This window comes from Nuphar pumila, chromosome 1 (assembly GCF_984573655.1).
Source record: "Nuphar pumila chromosome 1, dmNupPumi1.hap1.1, whole genome shotgun sequence".
In the NCBI taxonomy this organism is placed as follows: Eukaryota; Viridiplantae; Streptophyta; class Magnoliopsida; order Nymphaeales; family Nymphaeaceae; genus Nuphar; species Nuphar pumila.
The window spans coordinates 144,947,594-144,960,429 of NC_143249.1; the positions used below are offsets into that span (position 1 = coordinate 144,947,594).

The window sequence follows — 12,836 nt, forward strand, 5'->3', positions numbered from 1 at the left end:
CTAAGTGGTGTGCAATCCTAGAAGTTGTAGCAATATCATCAAACAGATAACACAGACCTGATAATGACAAACTACTAGGTCCAATACTTGATAAGCTTTAATGTGTAATGATTCAGTCGGCCTGTATGTGGCTGAAACAGGGTCATGGGGAACGAGTGGTGGATTTCTCTTCCCTTGATCTCATCTGACACCCTGTTTTGACTAATCGATATGTTCATATAGCTATGCAACAAGGCCAAAACTTAGCAATCACCAGGGTTTCACATCATTCCTTAATTGAATCCAGGAATGTGAAGAAGGATTTGCTTCCTTGAATATCAACCAGACCAACAAAAGAGTCGATTGCATCTATAGGAGCCATAATTATGATAATTATTATGGCCTTTTGTTCCTTTGGGTTTTTCCAGTAGAAGAGGTATTGTGACAACAACTGGAGTGTGAAATGCATAGTAAGCATCACACAGAAACCTGCCCCTAGCAGAGTCAAGGTCCTCGGATCCATTTTTTGTTATATCCATCCTGAAAGAAAGAAAAATTTATAACAGAAGGTCCCTGAGCGATGAAGACGATATGGGTGGACTAATGTTATATGCAATGGCTAATGAAATGCATGAATGAAACACACATTCTACTAACAACTAAACCGTACACTCTACTAGACAACTAAACAGCAAGGTGAATACTATGCTAAACAACCAAACAACTAAACATACTAATGATTTGATTCCACCAAGTTGAATCACATAAATGAACTATGTTGTGAATCGATAACACAACAAATTGATGCTTCAGATCGATTTAATATTCATTGCTATAATCCAACAGAGTGATCTTAGCAGATTAGCATACCAAGGAATGAATGAGATCTGAAGTAAATCGAACCCACACAATCAATACATCGATCTGATCTAAGATATGCAGCAATCCACTTACAACAAATCAGCCTCAGCAATCGGCTTTACACAGTAAATAAAAACTCACGAATCAGATGAAACAAAGGAAATACAAATGCACTAAGGCGCACACAGTAGATGGATAAAAAGTTGGATGAATGAAGCTGCGATGTTGAATCCAACTACCTATTGGTGCAATATTAAATGCAAATGCAAGAATGAAATGATAAGAGATAACTATGATATCAACAAGATAATGTGTATGAACTACGAATTGAAATGTGATGCTAACAATTTTGAACAAGATCATCAAAACTGAGAAAAGGAAGCCATACTCAACATGGAAAGAAAGAAGGCATGACAGGGAGCCTATTGCAATTGAGGATCAAAACTAAACATCTGATGCAAGAACTGAACAAAATAATGCTATGAAAACATAAATGGAAGCAATGATGCTGCAATGAATCAAGAACACACGAGTGTTTTAAGAAGATAAATGTAAATGTCTGTATGATATGGATGATACTGTTACAAGGGACTACCAAATTTAGTAGCATAAACAGATATTCAAATGTAAACCAAAGAAATTTAGTAACAAATAAAAAAAAAATATTGGAATGTAAGCATTCCAATGATATTACAACATGTAGGTTGATGTTGCTATATGCAAATCGACACTACATGGGTGCTTGCCATTAAACCGTGGGAAACAAACCAGAGATCTTGTGAAAACGGAAAGGAGGCAAGAAAAATAATAAGAGGGGAGATAGAGAAAAGAAGAATGGAGGAACTACTTACCAAGTATATCTTGGGAGGAGAGAGGTGCTTCCTTCTTGGCACGGCTACCAGATGCGATCTTCCTCCACCGTGAGAGAAGCAGATGAACAAGATAGAGAAAAGGGGGAAAAAAAAGAAGAAGGCAGAGGGAAAATAGGGAGAAGAAAGGGGAGAAAGAGAGGGGTATGCGATGAATGGGAGATGGTCGATCAGAGGGACTCAGTGGAGATGGATGGGAATGGATGATCGGTCTCCTCCTGTAAGACCTGTAATTTTTCAGTATCTTTCTGAAGAAATTCATGAGGCATTTTCATGTAAAAATAGCATCTGAATCTGAAATACGAATCAAATCGATTTATATGAACCAGTTGTGCTAAGGATATTCATCACTTTATGAATATATGCTCAAACACTTTGGAAGTCATAACTTTCTACCTGAACAAAATCAAGAGATTTGTACGAGCCAACTTTCTTAGTTACGTCAATAAGAAGATAATGGCTTACTCAAAAATTTTCAGAAAAAAATTGCCAAAAACCTGAAATTTTTACGAGACCCACGGAAATGTTAGTGGGACCCATAAAAATATTCCTCAGAAAATATCTTGTGGGACCCAAAAAAATATCCCATGGAATTTCTATGTAGGCCCCACACCAAGGAACCTCTTGGAATTAAAAAGAAGTCAAGGGCATAGAGGTAAATGGGAAACTTGGGGGCCAAGTTAAGTTTTCTATAAATAAAGGTGCCCCCCTTTAGAAAAAATTGCCCCCCCCTCTTTTTAGCCCTCTCTCTCTCTCCTCTCTCTCCTAAACCTCTCCTACCTAGCCCACTTGGTCTGAGTCTGCCTGACCTGGCCTGAGTCTGCCTGACCCGGTCTTAGCATGCCTGACCTGGTCCTAGCTCACCTGACCTGGTCCAAACCCAGTTGACTTGACTTGAACCTAGTTGGGTTTAAAGTCAAAGTCAAGGTCCTTTTTGGTCTCAGATTCTGGTTTGATTTTCTGAACCCAGACCCAGCCTACTTGGGCTAAGTCCGAATCTGCTAAACCCAGTTGACTTGGACCAAACCCAGTTTGGTTCAAACCCCTTGGGTCGAGCAGCTTGACCTTCTCTTCCTCTTTCTCAACTAGGTCAACCTCATCTGACCTAGTCTGACCTCTCGAAGGAAGGTTCGAAGCAGACGGAGCATCTTAGAGTCGTTTCTTCCGTGATTTGAAGTAAGTTCGCTTCGTTGATCCATCTCTCTCAAGTATTTGCTTGTTTGTATATAGCATATACCTTCTAAAGTAGTATCTGACCCTAGTTCTTTGTTGATCCCTTTGAGACACTTCGGTGTTCAACCGCTTGCCTCGTAACTATCGTCGGATATATATATTGAATATGCAGTATATGCGTTCTTAAAAATGGTATATCGCTCTAGTTTTTAGTTGAGCCCTTCAGGACACTTCGGTGTTCACTCGCTCGCCTTATAACTATCGTTGGATATCAAACTTGATGTATATAATATGGAAATGGTCCTCGCGTGTTATATCGTCAAGGCTCGTCTAATTTACCATTTGCTGTCATGTCATATGATGTTAATGCTCCCTACTTTCTGCAATTTCTGATTATGTACTTCCAATTATGCATTTAACTTACGCCGTTGCGTTGAATGACGCTAAGGCTCTTGCTTTCTGCAAATATTTATGTAGAATATTTCGTTCAGTTACACACCCCGAATAATAAGTATATGCATTTCCTTTACGCCATCGCCATATAAAGCACATACTTCTGCTTATATTACATATATGACGCGTAAATGAGCGTTCAAATGGAAATAAACTCCAAATCGCCAATGCGATTTCCTTACCGCTTCTCGATCAAGATTTTGCTTGACGAATGAAACCCCTATTGGAAAAGCTTTGCTTTTATGCCAAACCACTTTTTCGTAAAGACTAAGTCAATTGTGTACAGCCTGGCTATGTCCCAAGGTTCCAATCAACCTTGATGGATGCGGGGCAAGCACGACAGTGTGCATCCATCCCCGAGTTAAGCGTATTAATTTTTTCGCCAAAGAGGGGAGATGCCGCTGAAATGGTTAAAAGAAACACACGTTTTCTTCATCAAAGAGAGGAAGTGCTACTGAAATTTTTTGAAGAAGCTAGAAATAGCTTAGAAAGAACGTAGCAGGTTATTTCGTCATACAAAGGAGTTGTTACCCAGTTCGTTGAACACTTTCTACAACGTAGAAAGGATCGTCACACTCCTGTTGTTAGAGTAGAGGAGGTGCTGGCAAAATGGTTGGCAGAAGAGCTGCTGGAACCGGTTAAATGGTACAATGATGCCCGTTGTTGGAACAATGCCAGAATGGCTCGTCTCCTTGATATCTGTAAGGGCACCTTACTCGTAAGGGCCGCTGCGCCAGAGTAGTGGTTGCGCCTTGACTAGGTTATGAGCTCGTTGCATAAAAATATGCCAAGCGTCCGATCCGTTGATGACCGTGATTGGAGCATACTGAATGTGGTTGGGTACATATCTCCATAGTGCTGAAGCACGAGCTGCCTAAAATGATATACAATATCTAACCAAGTAATCGTAAGACTGACAGACCCCTTCAAGAATTATGCTCACTGTGGAATGATAGTGATGGTACAACCTTGAGTGACACGTATTGACTTTGGACCTGATAGAGTCAATGATGACCTCAGTCACTCATGAGTTTTGAGGTCGTGGTTATCCTTAAGATCTAAGGATTGAACCCAACTACTGCAAGTAGAGGATGTATCCAAATATGGGCCTAGTAGGATTCTCCCGGTTGAAATACACTGCCCTATTATGGATAGAGTCAACAAGCCTCTGAGGTATCTAAAATACATAGAATAATCAACCCCCAGAACGTCGAGTTGATGCCCGAACAATGCTTTGCTCGCATACCAAGGGTGAAAAAGGTTAAATAAAAAACAATGAATTAGCTCTAGGTTCAGCGATGCTTGAATGTATGAGTGGATGGACGTTGTTGAGTAAAGTCTTGCGTAACCTTTTGTGAAGGTTTCATGATCGGTATACAACTGGACCGACTGGGCAAAGACACGTGTTGTATCCATACGACTAAGTGAAGCTCGAAGAGCTGTCCTTAGATACATGGGATACAGATGTGCCAAGTATAAAGACTTGAGCACGACATTCAGCTCAGAAGAAGCTTGCACTAAGTCATGAAGACTTGAGTAAATGTTTAACTCATAGCCCTAAGGAGGCTCTTGCGATATACGCTAAGTCATGGAGACTTGAGTGTCGTTATTACAAACTGCGACCCTGAGTGGCAACGCATTTACTTGAGTTGAATGGATGTCTGATTGCTTTCTTACCAGACCATCAGTGGTTCTGACCCCGTTTTATGAGATTTCAGGTGTTGGACCTGCATTGCGATATGCGGAACAAGGCGGCATCGAGTTCCAGGGTTTCTCTAGATGGAGTTATATTGCTTCCTTTTATTAAACAAATACTGCTTTTCCAAGCAGTGATGTTTGTAATAAACAAGTGGTTTTGATAAATGAAACACTTTGGTGGTCAAGGGGTGCTTGGCCACATACATGTGATGTGCTTAGAGTTTTCTAAAACCAATGACTCATTATCGTCTGGTTCCGCTGCTAAAAACTTTTCTAAGTTTTGCTGCAAAGAAAAAAAAAAGAAATTCATGAAAAATTTAACTTAGCTTTGTTTTGGAAATCTGAGGCGTTACAGAATTGATATCAAAGCATGTGTCTGAGAAACCTGGTTCAAGATCCGTTCTGTTTACGGTATCACACCGTAAGTATAAATTTTATACTTTTTCTAATTTGGGTGCATATGTGTGAATAGATAAATGGCTCATACGATGAGGAGAACCATGCCGAGCGAGGAGTCTCATACGCAGGGGTTCCTGCTAGAGACACTCAACAATCTGGTAACTGCCATTCGTGAAACAATTCAAGAACCGACCTCACCTCGCAACGAGAACTTGGGAGTAATAACTTATGAGAAGTTCCTCAAGCTTGATCCACCGGTCTTCGCTGTTAGAGTCGATCCAAAACTTGCAGAGAGTTGGATCAAAGAGATAGAATGCGCATTTCTGGTATTGGGAGTACCAGAAGACAAAAAGACTAACTTCGGCACGTATAGGCTGAAGAATAATGCATGAAAGTGGTGGGCTACCACTAAGATCATCGAGTTCTCGCAAGTTGAAGTCATTCTTTGGAATGACTTTTGGAGAACGTTCATAGATAATTATTTCCCGTTGCACTATAGAAGTAAGAAAAAGATGGCATTTTTAGAATTAGAGGGTGGTACGAGTCTCATCGACTATACCACCAAATTTCAAAATCTCAAACGATACTTCTCCTGGTTGTTCGATACAGACCAGAAGAGGGCCGATAAATATATCAACGAACTACGAGAAGGGCTGCGATCTCGGGTGATAACAAGCATGCCTTCAACTTTTCAAACTGTGGTGACAATGTTTTCATCGCAAAATTTTTCCCTCCTCCCTGCGAGAGAGAGAAACGATTTCGCGAATCAAACTCTACCAAAGTTTTGAAAATTACTCGCCTCCATTTTGAAAATTTATAGAAAAATTTTGTGGAATGGGATCCGCCTGTCGGTACGAGGTTCAACCATTCCTGGCGCCTTTACCAGGGGTAATCGAACCAAGGATCAATTATGCGCTTTGACTAAGTTAAATTATCAAAATTATGCTCTATTTTCCTAGAATGCACAGAGAATCAAGCATGTGCTATGAAATTTTAAAAATAATGCAAGTTTTGAAGGGATGATGTTTGCTTGGAAAATTAAATGTACTTGGAAAATACTTTGGAAGAATGCTTGAAAATGGAATTCCTGGGAAAATCATTAAATTTCATTGGAAATCAAAAATTTTATTGGAAAATGAATTCTCAGGAAAACTTGAACTTTGAGAAAATTGATTTTGGGATTTGGATTGATTTTCTGAGGAAATGGATTTGAGAATTCTGAGAAAATCAGGAAGTTCATTGGAAAATGATTTTTGAAATGGAAAATGGATTCTCAGAAAAATGGGAACTCTGAGAAAATCGATTTTGGGATTTGAAACTTGAAATTGAGAATGTGGAAATACTGTAAAATCATGATTTTGAACTTGGAAAATACTTCAAAATCTCATTTGAAAATTCAGAGTCCTGAGAAAATTTAATCTTGAGAAGGACTTGAAAAATTTTGGGAAAATTGTTTTTTTTTTAAATAGAATTGGAAAATGAATTTGAAAATAATGCAAATTGAATGGATGAATATGAATTTGAAAAAGAATTTCATTGATAAATTGAAAAAATCTTTTTGAGTTTTGAGAAATGCAGTGCATTTTTTAAATTAGTCTAAGAGTGTAGGCTGAATGTGGCTAATACGAAGATCATAAATCTAGGTTTCATTCGTATTCTGACTATGGCCAAAAATAAAAACTCCACCAAGTTTATAAACTTCATAAGAGCTTGTGCACGTGTCATTCGTGTCAACCATAGTGATTTTGGAAAATATGCATATGCATCATACAACGAATATTGAAATTTGCATAAATTAAACTATATGCAATGCAGTCTTATTCTATGCAGGAAATGTAAATTCTTATTCCAAATTATTACATTTAATATTACATTGAATTGAAATGAAATAAGAAAATAAAATCTTCTTCTTGAATGTTCCTACAAAACTAGAAAACATGTTAGCACAAAAATATAGGTTTATCTGAATTTATCTGAAAATATTGGAAATTATCGGATATTATTCAGATATAAACCCAAATTCATACCCCATTTGATATGAATATGATAAATAAGTAATAAATTTCAAAAATAAACTTGGAAATTCGAAATTGGGGTGAAAATGACCAAAATGCCCCTGATGACCTTGAAATCAGGGTTTTCTGAAAGAATTTTTGTAAATTTTGGAAATTTGAAAATCAAATAAAATAAATCAAACACAATATGATGATATGTAGGAAAATTTGGAGAATTGAAGTTTGTAATTTTGAAATTGTGGTCAAAATGACCAAAATGCCCTTGATAACATGACTATGGCCTTGAAACAAAGGTTTTCTGAAATAAATTTTGCAAAAATGAGAAATGTGAAATGCAAATCACATTGAAATTAACCATAATATGATTCTATATGATTATTTACATGATAAAAATCTTAAATGGCAAAAATATCATAAAATATCAAATTTGACTTGATTTTCGCCTCTAAATTTAAAAGTAAACTAATATAACTTGGATTTGAGCCAAATTTTGCATGGACACCTAGACTAACCTTAAAAACAGAATGGAGTTCAAAAATCTATTTTTCTTTCGTATTTTCTTAATATAGAAAATAGCTAAAAATCCTAAAAAAATCAAGATTTTGCCTAAAATGTTGATTCTAAATTAGATTTCGGATATGAAAATTCCATAAAAATTTTCCAAATTTTATGGGGTGAAAAAGAACAGTTAGGCAAAGATTTTTTCCTTTTACAGATTTTAGTTTTGACCTATGGTCGGATCTGGACAGCTCCGACAAGTTGGATCAGAATCCAGCGACTCTAGGATTTAGGGCAGACAGACAAGTTTCGAGAAAATTTATGGGAAAAATAGCAGACAGATGGAAAAAATGGCTAAAATTATGGAAAAATGTTTCTAACAAATATAGTCAAATTTCATATTTTTACAGCATTGGGATTCAAATTACGGTTTGGAAATGAGCACAGTGTTATCAGAGACCTGGATCGTTGGAATTCTCAGGCATGAGAATCTGTCAGGCAGAAAAGATAAATCTAGGAAAAATACTTAGACTTTTTTAAAAATTCCCAAATTTTGAGAAATGATAGGGTATAGAGTTAGAAACAACTTTCATGTTGAAAGTTTTGATATAAAACCTATGGATTGAACGGACACATCCAATTAGGGTCGGTCTATACCCTGATAAAAAAAAAGTGGGATTTTCCCAAAGGTCTGGGAAAATTGATTTTTGGCAGAACATAAATCTCACTGGAAAATTCTAAAAATTTATTGAGAAACAGTAAATTCCTACATAGATTCATGGTATTTTTTTGAGGGAAAATCAGATCGTTCATCAAGGAGATTTCAAAAGTTTTTGTCTGCTAAAACAAAAATTGGAATTTCTGAAGGGTTCAAAATCCGATTTAGGTTTTGATTTGCTAGATAGAGTTCTGAAACTCGAACTAATCTGGGTTTTTGGGAGAATAACGCAGACAAATCAACCTAACTACCATAAAATTTCCAGAATTTTTAAATGAAATATTAAGCATAAAATTATAACTTGATTATCACATGTGAATCAAACCTACTAACCATTAGGTAAATAGCAATGAAATGAATTAAAACTAAATTTTATTCAATAAAATAGATTAACTGTATTGCCTAAAACAAATCAATGATATGAAAATAAAGCTTAAAATAGGAAAAGACTATGGAGATATGAACTCTTTTTTTTATATTGTTGCGAAAAGGGAGGATCCAGTCCATGTATCAGACGAATCTCTCTTATCCAGCCCAGATCATGGCTATTCTATGGTAGCTTTCATGAAAAAATAGCCTTCTAGCCATGTGAACTCAGTCTTGGACTGGATTTACAAAGTAGATTCATGGGAAAAGGAAGAGAAAATGCGTGAAAAATGTTACCTTGGGCTCACTTGCACTGGCAAGAGGAGGATGGCTATAGTGGCTGCAACAATTGAGGCGGTTGGAGGTGGCTACAACTTGCTAGAGGTTGAGGGTGGCCTGTTGCCACGTTGGGAAGTTGAAGCCGGGCTGCACCAGTTGTGGCTGGAGCCAAGGATAGAGGAAGGCTGGAGGTAATGAAGGTTGGAGTTTGCTTCCAAGGTGGGCGGCTGAAGGAGGCTACATAGATGTTGATATTGTGGTTGCAATGAGGTGAAAGGAGCTTGCTGTCAAGGTGGAAGGATATGGCGGTTGTGGAAGAAGTTGTTGCCTGCTGTGGAGAGGCTGGAAGAGGGTGATCCAAGGTGGGACGCTGAAGGCAAAAGAAGTGGAAGGCTGCAGCTACCAAGGGGTAAGGGGTATAGCTTGTGAGAGAGAGTTAGAGAGAGGCGTGAAGGGGAGAAATAGCCCAGCCGTGTATCCTCTTTTTGGTGCTGGACTTAGGAAAATGAAAAAATCCCCCTAAGTTTTAATGGGAAGTCTTTTAATAAGAGGGGGAGAGAGACTTATGTGAATGGGTTGGGCGTGTGATGGCTGGACAATAGGGAAGGGAAAGAAAGAAAAGAGGGAAAGAAAAAAGGAAAGAAGAAAGAAAAGGGAAAAGGAAAGAAAGAAGGAAGAGAGAAAGGAGGAAGAAGAGAAGGGAGAGGGGGAGCTGTACGTGAGTGGGCTGGAGAAGGGAAAGAAGAAAGAAAGAGGAAGAAAAAGAAGGAAAGAAAGAATGAAAGAAAAAGAAAGAAAAGAAGAAAGAAGAAGAAGAAAAAGAAAAAGGAAGGAGAGGAAAAAAAAAGAAAGGAAAGAAGAGGGAAAGGAAGAGAAGGAGAAAGGAAAGAGAGGGGGCTAGGGGGGTTGACCCCCCAATGGGTCCCACTTTAGGTAAAAACAACAACAACAACAACAACAACAACTACGCCTTCATCCCAAAACAATTGGGGTCGGCGATATGAACCAACAAAGAAAATCATTATGGGTCTTCCACATGAATCCTTCTCCTCCATTCATTTCTATCCAATGCCATGTCCTCGGTGAGGTTCAAAGCATTCATATCCTTTCTTATCACCTCCATCCATGTCTTCCTAGGCCTACCCCGACCTCTTTTAACTAATATATTTTCCCATTTCTCCATCCTTCTAACTGGAGCATCATTAGGCCTTCGTCGAATATGTCCAAACCACCGTAAACGATTCTCTCTCACCTTATTTACAATGGGTGCAACGCCTACCTTCTTACGTATCTCCTCATTCTGAATCTTATCTTTTATTGTATTTCCACACATCCATCTCAGCATACGCATCTCAGCTACACTCATTTTTTGAATATGATGTCTCTTGGCAGCCCAACATTCCATACTATATAGTAAAGCGGGCCTAATAGTCGTCCTATAAAACTTTCCCTTCAACCGCAATGGCATTCTACGATCGCACAACACTCCAGTTGCACTCTTCCATTTCATCCACCCAACCTTTATCCTATGATTTACATCTCCATCAATTTCTCCATACTTTTGAATGATAGATCCCAAATATTTGAAAGAATCATCCACCGGTATTTCGTGCTCACCAAGCTTCACTACACTCCCATCACTACTTTGTTGCTTACTAAATCGACATTCCATATATTCTGTCTTACTCTTACTCAACTTAAAACCTCTTGCTTCCAATGTCTGTCTCCATAATTCTAACTTAGCATTAACCCCAGTCTAGACTCATCAATCAAAACAATATCATCAGCAAACAACATACACCACGACACATTTTCTTGAATTGATCTCGTAAGCTCATCCATCACTATAGCAAATAGGAAAGGGCTTAAAGCAGATCCTTGATGTAACCCAACCGTTATAGGAAAATTGGTTGTCACCCCTCCACAAGTGCGGACATTGGTTACTACTCCTTCATACATATCTTTAATTATACTAATGTACTTGAGAGAAACACATTTCTTCATCATTGTCCACCAGAGAACATCCCTAGGTACTCTATCGTAAGCCTTCTCCAAATCAATAAAAACCATATGCAAATCTTTGTTCCTCTCTCTATTTCTCTCAATAAGTTGTCTAAGAAGATGTATAGCTTCCATAGTTGATCTTCCAGGCATAAAACAAAATTGATTCTCCGATATCATGACAATCTTCCTCAACCTAGACTCAATCACCCTCTCCCAAAGTTTCATAGTATGACTCATGAGTTTTATACCACGATAGTTTGTGCAATCTTGTATATCACCCTTATTCTTATATAGAGGCACCAAAGTACTCTTTCTCCACTCATTAGGCATCTTATTTGTCCGCCAAATCTTGTTAAAAAGATTTGTCAACCATTCTAAACCTTTCTCTCCCAAGCATTTCCAAGCCTCGATAGGTATACCATCTAGGCCAACTGCCCTTCTTGATTTCATTTTCTTCAAAGCCTCTGCAATTTCTTTCTTTTGAATCTTGCGCATGAAGTCACGATTCATCTCATGAAAAGGAATTAAAAAGTCTCCAAGATCCTGAGCATGACTTTCATTAAATAGCTTATCAAAATAATCTTTCCATCTCTCCTTAATCTCCTCATCTTTAACTAAAACCCTTTGCGTTTCATCTTTGATACATCTAACCATACCCAGATCCCTCGATTTCCTATCTCTCATCTTTGCAAGCCTATAAATATCCTTCTCACCCTCTTTGGTATCCAACTTGTCATAAACCTCCTTATATACCTTATCCCTCGCGTTCCGAACTGCTTTTTTAGCTTCCTTCTTTGCTATCATATACTTCTCCAAATTCTCATTATCACGATTTTTACTTAGATTTCTATAACACTCTCTTTTAACCTTAATAGCTAATTTGACATCCTCGTTCCACCACGATGTATCCTTACCTAGCGATGCACCGCCTTTAGACTCACCCAATATCTCCTTAGCCACCTTTCTCATGCCACCCGCTATCTTATTCCACATAGATTCTGAATCCTCCTCGAGACACCAATCAACTTCCTTAACTACCCGCTCTACAATCATTCTTTGTTTAGCTTCTTTCAGTGCCCACCACTTAATTCTAGGATTTATCATATGTCTATCCCTTTTGCGGTATTGTCTAATTCTAAGATCTAAAATTTAGACTCTATGTTGTGTAGCTACACTTTCTCCCGGTATAACCTTACAATTGATGCAACAACCCCTATCTCTCTTTCTAAGTAGGAAAAAATCTATCTGACTCGTATTAACCCCACTTTTAAATGTTACTAGGTGAGACTCCCTCTTCCTAAACCAAGTGTTTGCTAAGATCATATCATAGGACAAACCAAAATCTAAAATCCTTTCTCCACTTTCGTTTCTTTCTCCTATACCATAGCCTCCATGGATACTCTCAAATCCATCTCTACTAATGCCTACATGCCCATTAAGGTCACCGCCGATGAAAAGCCTTTCTCCATAAGATATCCCTTGTACTACTTCATCTAAATCTTCCCAAAATTGACGCTTAATGGA

The 12,836-nt window shown here is 38.0% G+C and overlaps 1 pseudogene; it reads right to left on the bottom strand.

Moving 5' to 3' along the window:
• Positions 1–502, bottom strand: LOC149849198 (uncharacterized; annotated as a pseudogene).
• Positions 503–12,836: the final 12,334 nt, after the last annotated feature.